At 39.6% G+C, this 9986-nt stretch overlaps 1 long non-coding RNA gene across 1 annotated transcript; it reads right to left on the bottom strand.

The window, feature by feature from the left end:
- Positions 1–739: 739 nt before the first annotated feature.
- On the bottom strand, positions 740–2414 carry LOC110837722 (uncharacterized). Its single transcript, XR_002545815.2, has 3 exons — positions 1885–2414; positions 1480–1786; positions 740–1194 (listed from the first exon to the last, which is right to left on the bottom strand). It is a non-coding gene; the product is annotated as an uncharacterized LOC110837722 (long non-coding RNA).
- Between the last annotated feature and the right edge of the window lie 7572 nt (positions 2415–9986).

The raw sequence follows: 9986 nt of genomic DNA, 5'->3' as shown, positions 1-9986 counted from the left end.
AGTGGTAGTGCTGTGCAAGGGGGAAAACTCAGAATAGTTTTTCAACACATAACAATATAAATAAATGAAAAGTAAATTTACATCAGGAGAAAACCCATACGTGCTCAACGATGTTTTAACTATTTTTAAGTCCGGAAGAGGGCGGCCATGATTTTTTACATCACTTTTTTCAATCAAAGACAATTTAGAAAAAGTAATTTGCTGTAACCATGATATACTTCCTTTACTCATTATCAGAACAAACAATAGTCAGCACACATAATTATTGAACACTCATGAAAAATAACACGAAACAGATTGTGATACAGAAACCAGACTAAAACACGGGGTGTTTACTATGAGTCATTATATTTGTGGTAGACAATTGCATCCCAAAACCCCCTTTACAGCTAATTTTATTACAGAACCGCTCTATAAGTGAACTGCCAAACACAATTCGAGGCAAGAAATATCAGTCATGAATACACTGCAAAGTGAAACATTCCAACACAAGTGGGAACTGCCCCTGTTCGGTTAGGCAACGTGAAACATTGTTTGTCCACTAAGCAATTTTCGGAATTAACTTTTCCGCTTGGTGAGATTTCAGGCTCTCACGGCGGCGAATATGAACATGACTCTTCTCAGATGTTGCACCGTTTAATCTGGCACAAAATTACCGACGTTTCAGAGGCAGCAACCATATCTGGAACGCCGTTAAATTTGTACTAGGCTAATACTACAGTATTAAACAAAGCGCATCTTCCAATTTGAAGGTGATTTTCAACCTTCCTCTTTCTTTATTTCTTACTCACAAGTAACAATCGCTGGCAAAAACAGCGGAAGTGGTAATGCACAATCTCCATTCCACTACTCAACAGCAATCACAACAGAAAAAACATTTTAGCACAAAGTAAGAGAAGCGAAATATCGCTGGCTACACACGACAGAAGAACTGAGAAGTTGAACCGATCGAGCGCTCCTAGTGGCAGTTCTGAGACGTTTAACACCTGTGACAGTGTCACCAACGTCAGAATTCTTAAATGAAGTTCACTCTACACAAAACATTTCTGCAGGACTTCTTTCGCTGACGAGGTTCTCATATAAACATTAAAGTCCCTGGTAAAAATGGCGGTCGGCTTATTTGTCAGCCCTGGATCACTCCATTGCTGGACATGAATAATACTTGGTTTGGTACCACGAAACTGATGCGTAATCCTGAACATAAAACATATTACTTCAACAAATTAACGGGTTGCTTTTAACTAGTTTCTAAATTAACACTCCAAACATTCCGGTTTGTTTCTGTTCATTAAATATGTTAACATGAAAAATGTGTAGTCAAGCAAAAATTAATTCGTAGCAAATATTGCACTATCTTAATACCGCGACACCCATCGGAAGGATTTCTTAACGTAATAAATTCTCAGATGCAGTACAAATTAAGTAATTTTTAAATGTCATAAAATCCGCCTCAGACTGAATTTCGATGTAACTACAGACCTGTTCAGTGTCCTGGGAATTATCAGCATTACTCTGACATGGGCTGACACACATTCTGCGGGTCTCTCCGTCTCCGTGGTTGGCGACGGGTCCGTGGTTCTGGCGTTAAAACAATTTAATCGCGTCCCTATTTTTCCGTGAGACTGGTGTGTGTTCTTCGTTGTTACAGTGACCAGTAGATGGTGACACTGTACCTGGAGCTGCTACAGCGGTCGCGCCACCAGAGTGCACCAAGAGATCTCAACTGTTTTCATGAGTTCTGTTCGCAACTACGATGTTCCTCTGGGACCAACATTTTACTCTATATCTGCACAAGAAAAATACGTAAGAGATAAAATCATGAAGTTCCCGTTACAACTTCGCCAGTCTCTCAAATTTAGACTATTATGATCATTTTAAACTTACCGTAGGAAATTATTATGACAATCTTATTAACATGAAAATATAAAATTTGTGCAAGCGTCATCTCCTATTATGCAGTGATTACGTGGGTTCAAGCGTAACTAGCGAGCTGTATGCAATCTTCTGCAGGGGAGGAAGGGACAGAGACTGACAAATCGGATTCGAGATAAGAACAGAGGCCATATCATTCATGCTGATTGTTGACCGTTGCTGGACATCGTTTTTACAGTTTTTTAATCTGGGTTTATTGAGATCAACACAGACAAAATTAATTCTGGCCAAGCTAGTGTTTTGTCCAAGGGCGTCTGCACAATTACCAACTACACACGCAGCATTGAAAATCTTTATCTTAATAAACACTGCTAGCCTGGAACACTACACCCAGTATCTGCTTCTTCACCGGGTTTCCTGCAATTTCCAGACTGTTCCACTGGCACAGCTTCAACAATTAACCTCCTAACTAGCCATTTATTTACCTTTACCAATTAACAAATCCAAGCACGCTGGATCTAAAGAATTACACATCTCCACCGCTTTGTATATTCTTATTTCTAAATATTTTTTTATAGAAGTTAACAGTTGTTGGAGGCTACACTGAACGAATGATTACAAACTCCTAGGCGTCCGTCACTGGTCCCTGCACAGGGTCATTTGAACCCAGCTCATACTTTTCCTTGCCATCCATATATGTGCTGACATCTACCTTTGGGTCTCCCAGGCTTTGAGACAAATTCAGTGTGCATGTCATTTATCCCATGCGCGCTACATGCCCAGCCCCGTTCACCTTCATCTTTTTGCATTAATAAAGTCTGGCGAAGACAGATCAAGTGAGTCACAGGCTATCTAGACACTAAATACAACACAAAAATCTTACAACTCAGTCTCGTAGCATGAGGCCAGCACGTACGCACGAGACACGAATTTATAAACTTACTAAAACCAATGTACGAGGTCTGTTCAAAATGTATCGGACCTTAATTTTTCCCACGGAAACAAATTAAGCACGGAAGATGTCCTCCGGTGGGGGGGGGGGGGGGGGTGTAGGAGACCTTCATGCGCATGCCCCCACCGGAGGACACCTTCCGTGCTTAATTTGTTTCCGTGGGAAAAATTAAGGTCCGATACATTTTGAACAGACCTCGTATTTGCCGCTGAGGTTCGCTCATCCGTCTCGTTAAAGAAGGAACCCGAGATGGAAATAATAATTTGTGTCTCACTCTGATTCCAAATTCTGTTACAACGGAGAATTACAACGCTCTTGCTTATAAACCCAACAACTAAACACATAATTTCGCTCTGATTTAACAGGTTCCTATTTGATTCACCTACTTTTCCACAAGACACAATAAAAATGTTTAGATTGAACTGAATAAATGTAACCAGTACAACATTTTATGCTAATAAACATTGCACAAACTTTAATACAGAACTGATAATGGTTATATAAAAGCCTAAATATGTAGTCTAAACAACAAAAGGAACTTTGCACGGGCAAGCTCTCGCGAAATAAACACTGATAAGAAATGTAAGCATTCGTCTAATGTTCCTGCACTAACTGTGCGGGCACTCTCCTAGCAATAAACGGCCTCCGCATTTTAAACATTTCAGTCAAACTTATTTCAAAGAGATCCAAGAAAAATTTAGGGCGTTTTGAATAATTCAGTCAAATTATCGGTATGTAATTGTAATCGTAAACACAATCCACAAACAGCAACAGATGAACAAGAACACAGAAACAGACGTCTTAATTTTGCAGGGTTCTTCCCCCCGTACTGGGTCAGAAACAAATAACATAGAGTAAAATCCCTCTAGTTGGACACCCCTATATCCTAGACACTTAATTGGAACCGGCGAATATCCTATAATTTTACATAACCAGACACCCCTTATCCTGGAACTTGGTCACCCCTTTTGTTGTAAGTTGGACAGGTGCATGCATGCACTTAGCTTCACTGCTTTTATGGGAAACGTTTACAGTTGGTATTTTGTTGTTTTAAATTTCTGACGGATGAATGCCTTCTACCTGAGGATTAGCTTATGGTTGAGGGTGTGAGACTTTGAGCACATCAATGAAATGCAGTGAAAGTGTATAGTGTCTTGTGACGGACATTTTTACAAGAATTATGTGACATCATATGTTGAGCTAATGCCGTAAGTACAATTAAAAAAAAATACGTTCTGAACATTTAAAATTTCATTGAGGCTGGGGTGTAATGTGCAACCATGAAGGTGGGTTTCAAAAGATTATTATTATTATTGTCATTAATTCTTAATTCGATCAAGCCTACAGTAGTTAGATTATGTAAGTAAATCGATTGATTGCATTTTCGGTAAACGTAAAGTATTGGTGCCCTTCCCTTTGAGCTTACCCATGCAAGTTTAATTTACTGAAAACAAAATTTGTAAAAATTTAATTTACCCTTTTGACTTTTCTTATCAATAATTTCCTTTTTGGGAAGGGCTCCATAATACTTTACTGTTACCACATTGTCATTACACCACAATTTGAAAGGATGATTTTTCTCTTTCCCTCTATCTGTAAGTTGGACACATTTTCGTGGAACCCCGAGTTAGAGAGGTTTTACTGTATTTAATAAAATCTTCTCAGGCAATCAGCCGCGTCAACTGGTTACCGTAGTAAACCGACGTTTCTGGAACCAACTATGTACCCATCACAGGATTCTGATGTTCCCGAAACGTTGGTTTACTACGGTAACCAGTTGACGCGGTTGATTGCCTGAGAAGATTTTATTGATTGTACTCGCCGCGTAAGTCTCAAATCCTGAATAACATACTTTCTTTAACCGAACGAAATGATTGCGTGTTTCCTATCATTGTTTCTTTAAACCTAAAGACAGAGAAAGAACTAACATCCGAAACGTCGTAGTCATTACTCAACTCCAGACACTGACAATTTATACGAAATATCCTTTTTCACTACAATGTACCGGATTGTTGCCGGAACATTAAGAATTAAATAACGCCATGAATGCTTTGAGAAAATCTGAGGTGGAAGAAACACCATTCAGTGTGCGAACACAAACTTTTGCATGGGGTTAGGTTATTGACGTCGTTTACCGACGACTTTTCATGTGTTCTTGAAGAGTGATTTTTCTTGTCAAAAGGTGGAAAGCCTCCGACATAAAAAAGTACAAGTTCCTCTGTAACATCTCCTTGAGAATCTCGAATCTGCGCCTAGTAAGATGTTTATATGAAAGTCACGACCGAGTCCTGGCGCTTAGCTAAGCATCACGGATACATTTACATTCCCTTTCTAAGTTTAAAAAAACGTGAGGCTTGCCTCAACTTCAAACTTGTTATTCATAATTTTCTAAAAAATACAATTGTAAAATAAAATTGTTGCGTAACACTTTTAAATTTCTGACATAAATTACATATTACTTTCTGTATTCGGTCGGTTAATTACTTCTTACACTACGGTGGTCTAGCGGTTAGAACGCTGGCCTTGTAATCCCGGGGTCCCGGGTTCGATTCCCGGCGGTGCCCGAATTTATAACTTGTGTTGGGCAAGGCCGTGGTCTAGGCAACACGGAGTTTTCCTCCCGGGGCTTCCCCGGTTTCTCCGTGGCATCCATTCACACACAGAAGAAGGCAATGGCAAACCACTTCTGGATCATCTGCCAAGAACGTATATGAACAGGTCCCAGTCCGAGAAAAGGATGGAAGGATCCTGTTCATATGGACCTGTCGTCAGACAGAACACTAAAAAATAAAAATACCTTTGCAAAAGAGTTCATTGTAAGTGAATCGTAAATAATTAATTCTTAAAAACGATCTACACTATACCGGTTTCATGGACTGGTTTTCCTCAGAAATTGAAGGTCGCTCAGCTGACAAAAGGAGTGGAACACCAAATTGAGAGTTAATAACCTGGACTTTAAGATACCAACTCACGAAGACGAGCAGACGAAGAGACGCTATTATAAATGCGCGTGTATCTTTTCAGACAATTTTCCCATCTCTTATCAAAAGACACAAAGATTAAAACGTAAGAGACTGCAATTTTAAATGTTTCGTGTAGGAGCGAAAATTGGTCTCTCACATTCAGGAGTAAACAGAGGCTGAGTGAATTTGAGGAGAATCTTTCCATCTAAGAGAAATGAACTTAGAGCGGGGGTGACAAATTTGCATGACAATCTCCACGGTTAGTTCTCCTCTTCCAGGATTATCAGGATGATCTAACCGAGGTTAAGATTGGATGGTCACGTAGAATGCATGGGGAGGGGAGGACATGATAAGTGCTTACAAAATTTTGGTTATGAAGTTCTGAGACCTCTCGGATCTTGGCCGATATTAAAATACATTTTAGGGAATTAAAGTGTGGAATGGACTGATCTGGTGCATAGTACGGAATGCCTTGATCAGTTTCTCGATGGCCGTGCCCTATGGAGCATTTTAGTTTTCAAAAGGAAAGTACATTTTTGTACTAGAACGAATGTTATACAAAGTGTCGTCCTCCTACGTCACGCGTTCGTGTGATCGATGATAGGGAATTAGAATGTTCGAGTGTGGTATGGCCTCTAATGTCATGACGTCAATAAAAAATCTCAGTACTATTAACACACTTGTGAACCAAAATGGAACTGAATTTAAAATGTCGTGGCATATTTACGATTACGTCCCGGCACACTGGTTGAGAAACTCTACAACGAAGCGCCAAGAGGGGCGATATGTTTGAGGCACAAACTAGCCAGCCAATGAAGGATAAGCAGTCTTCCAGCCCATCCCAATTTGCCTCGTGCTCCACACTTTAATAACTTGTATCTCCGTCGTGCACTGCACTCAATTTGGCTACACGACACAAACAGAAACAAATGGGCTTACTGTTCGCGGCTGTAATCTTGAGACGTGCAATGAATGCAGGATGTCCGAAGCGTTAAAGGCTGGACAGGCATCAGATATCAGACTATTGCCTAAGCAGAAACATTGACTACATACTCTATAGTGGCTGTGCAAGCTCCATGTCAGTGTCTTCATCACGCGTAGTAACATTGTACTCACTGGTAGCTACACTGTTGTTACAGTCATCTTGAGTGTCGGTATCACTGAAATTGTCGCTGCCAGAATTGAGATTAATGACAATACGGTCTATCACATCTGGAAGGATGTCGTCTCTTTCCCAATATTGGCTTTCGACTGTTTCTGTGTGTCCACAAAACCCTTCCTTTGTCACAAGTGCCACTGCATCTTTCGTCACTTGTAATTTTTGCAGGCTCAGATCTCCTGTGATGTTGTTTTCACGCACGACTCTCTTTATTTTCGCCCGTGCAAGTTCAATGGGATTTAAATCGCACATGTATGAAGGTAAAGTAAAGTTTGTCCCACTATACGCCATGTAGGCCTTTGGGTGAGTGGAGGTATAGCTCCTCTCTTCCTTGACCTCGGCACTAGATGGGGTGAGTGGTCAGGATCACGCCCCGGCCGGCTTTATGCCCGGGAAAGGACCCCGGTACCCATTGTAGAGGAGGCTGGGTGGGCCCCAGAGCCGGTCTGGACGCAGAGGCTAGAGGAAAAATCCTTTGCCACCGTCGGGGATCGAACCCCTGTCGTCCAGCCCGTAGCTAGTCACTATACTGACTGAGCTATCCCGGCTCATACATATATGAAGGTAGTCTAACAACTGCATGGCCGCATTTTTCCATGATGTGATCAATTTTGTAGATCTTCTTTTTGGGTTTCAGTGGCAGAATTAGGTTTTACAGCTCGTTTTTTCGCATGGTCTCGTTACAGTTCACACCTTTCTTGCGGAGAGAGGAAATCATCTCTGCCTTTGTTGCGGAGGCTGATGGCGGTTTGTCAATCTGGAGACAGGGATAAGGTGCGTTGTCAAGGACAATTACTGACTGAGCGGGAAGATTGGGAATCAGTCTTTTGACTGCCCATTTCTCAAAATTTGCAGCATTCATTTGACCATGGTAGTCCCCAGTTGCACGTCCAGCCTTATAAATAATCGCTGCGTTAGGAAGAAACACATTAATTCCTCCACACGCAGCATGATAAGCCTGTTCCCAGAGATCACATTTGCCTGGACGCCCATGACTTCTTCGTTTCGCCTGCATTCACGAAAGGTTGCGTTGCTGCCAATCCATGATTAATCAATATCCCTTATACCGGGACTCCTTCATTTTCCCAAGATATCTTTATCTCCAGTCAACAATGTTTGCTCTCTCTATCAGAATTTTGCGTTTCGATTGTAATTTTCTCCACTTAAATCCCAGGCTCTTTACAATCCACGTCCCCAATGAAAATGTATTTTCTTCTTTAAAATGAGTAGCAGTTTGGTATTGTTGGCACTTTTTTCCTGAATATAGAAATCCTGAATTGTATTTCTGATAACGCACTTACCAAAGTGAACGTTTTCCTCTCCTCTTTCCTGGTGATTTGAGAAGCTGGGTCGGATTGGTAGCAATGCTTTCCGTCTCTTTCCGTGTACAGTGCTGCCCTCTCTGTCGCCTTGTTAATCGGTAACAAAATATCTTGGACAGTTTGCCGCCATGAATAAAAAGATTATTCAAAGTACATGTTTTGAACGTAAAGACATATATAAAGGAACCTGGAAGACACCTGGAGGGGGAATAAATCAGATTGACCATATATTAGTATCGTCAAGACATGCCTCATGTATAACAGATGTAAAGACACGTAGAGGACCCAATTGTGACTCTGACCATTTCCTAGTGAAAGCAAAGCTGAGACATAGATTATCAAACACATTGAAAAACAAAGTAAGTATAAAAAGGAATTAAAATATATAATAAAATTCAGGTCAATACACAAACTTTATTTAGATGTTAAAATTTAAAATTTAAATTTGCGTCATTCATCACTATAACGATGTTACAATAGAGCGCCTTCATTCACTTCACTACATGTTTCGATGCAAAGCATCATCTTCAGGTGTTGTCTTTTAAAACTACTTTATATTGTAATATAATAATTTTATTCACCGTCTTTACACAAGCTTATAGATTGTTAAAATCACATAAAATTATAACATTTCTTCATTTGATATTGTTACATTTTAAAATGACGACATGTTTCGATGTTCATCCCATCATCGTCAGGTCTATCAATTAAAATTTAAAATCTGTTGCACTTGCTGCCCTGCGTATACTGATTTGTTCTACCCATTAGATTTTATTTGTTTAACCTTCAGGCTTCTTCCATTAAATTTGGAGGCTGCGTCTAGATGCCTTAAATCGGGTTGTGTGTGATGTGCGTGTCCGATATTACGGAACGGTAGACGGTGAATAAAATTATTATATTGAAGAACACAAGCATGACGCAATTAAGATATAAATTATAATGCATGTCTTTCAATATATTCGTCCGTTTTGTTCATTATTGTAGCATGTGTTCCGCTGATCCTCCCGTTTTACGCATCTTATGTTTGTTTTGATTATTCTGTAAATAAATGTAATAAATTTGGGAGTTATTTATTTATATGCAAATAAGTTTGGAATATGAACTATATTTGTAACAGTAAGAACACAATAACATACCATAAGTCGTGTTGTGTGGTGTATCTACGTCTGCTCGGGTTGACTGTCTGTTCGTGGACTGGTTTCGTGTATAGATGCGGGTGGTATATATAGGTAGAGGGTGTCAGGTGCTTGAGTCAATGACTTGTATTGTGTTAAAAATCGGGTTGTTTAAATATAGGTTACTGTCGTTTAAAGCAATATTTTGTTTATGTGTACGTTGTATATGGTATTTTCTATGGTTTCCCTATGGCGTCTATTTTGTACTATTTTTATAATATCTAATGTTTGTTCTATTGCCCCATATGTGTGCCCCGTGTTTAATATATGTTTTGCGTAGGCTGAGTGATCCTTATTCTGTTTGATAGCTGTTATATGTTCTTTTAAATTTTAACATTTAAATTTTAAATTTTAACATCTAAATAAAGTTTGTGTATTGACCTGAATTTTATTATATATTTTAATCATAAAACACAAACATGACGCATGTAAACCTTAAATAAATATAAAAAGGAAGTTGGGATACTGATAAATTGATAGAGGAGACAACTGCAAAAATATATCAGAACTCTCTGGCAACGAAACTACTTAACTTGGATGATG

Source organism: Zootermopsis nevadensis, unplaced genomic scaffold, assembly GCF_977971745.1.
Source record: "Zootermopsis nevadensis isolate Lab colony 2312 unplaced genomic scaffold, Znev_1.0 Znev_ptg000011l, whole genome shotgun sequence".
Lineage (NCBI taxonomy): Eukaryota > Metazoa > Arthropoda > Insecta > Blattodea > Termopsidae > Zootermopsis > Zootermopsis nevadensis.
This window is presented reverse-complemented; position numbering and strand designations above follow the sequence as displayed.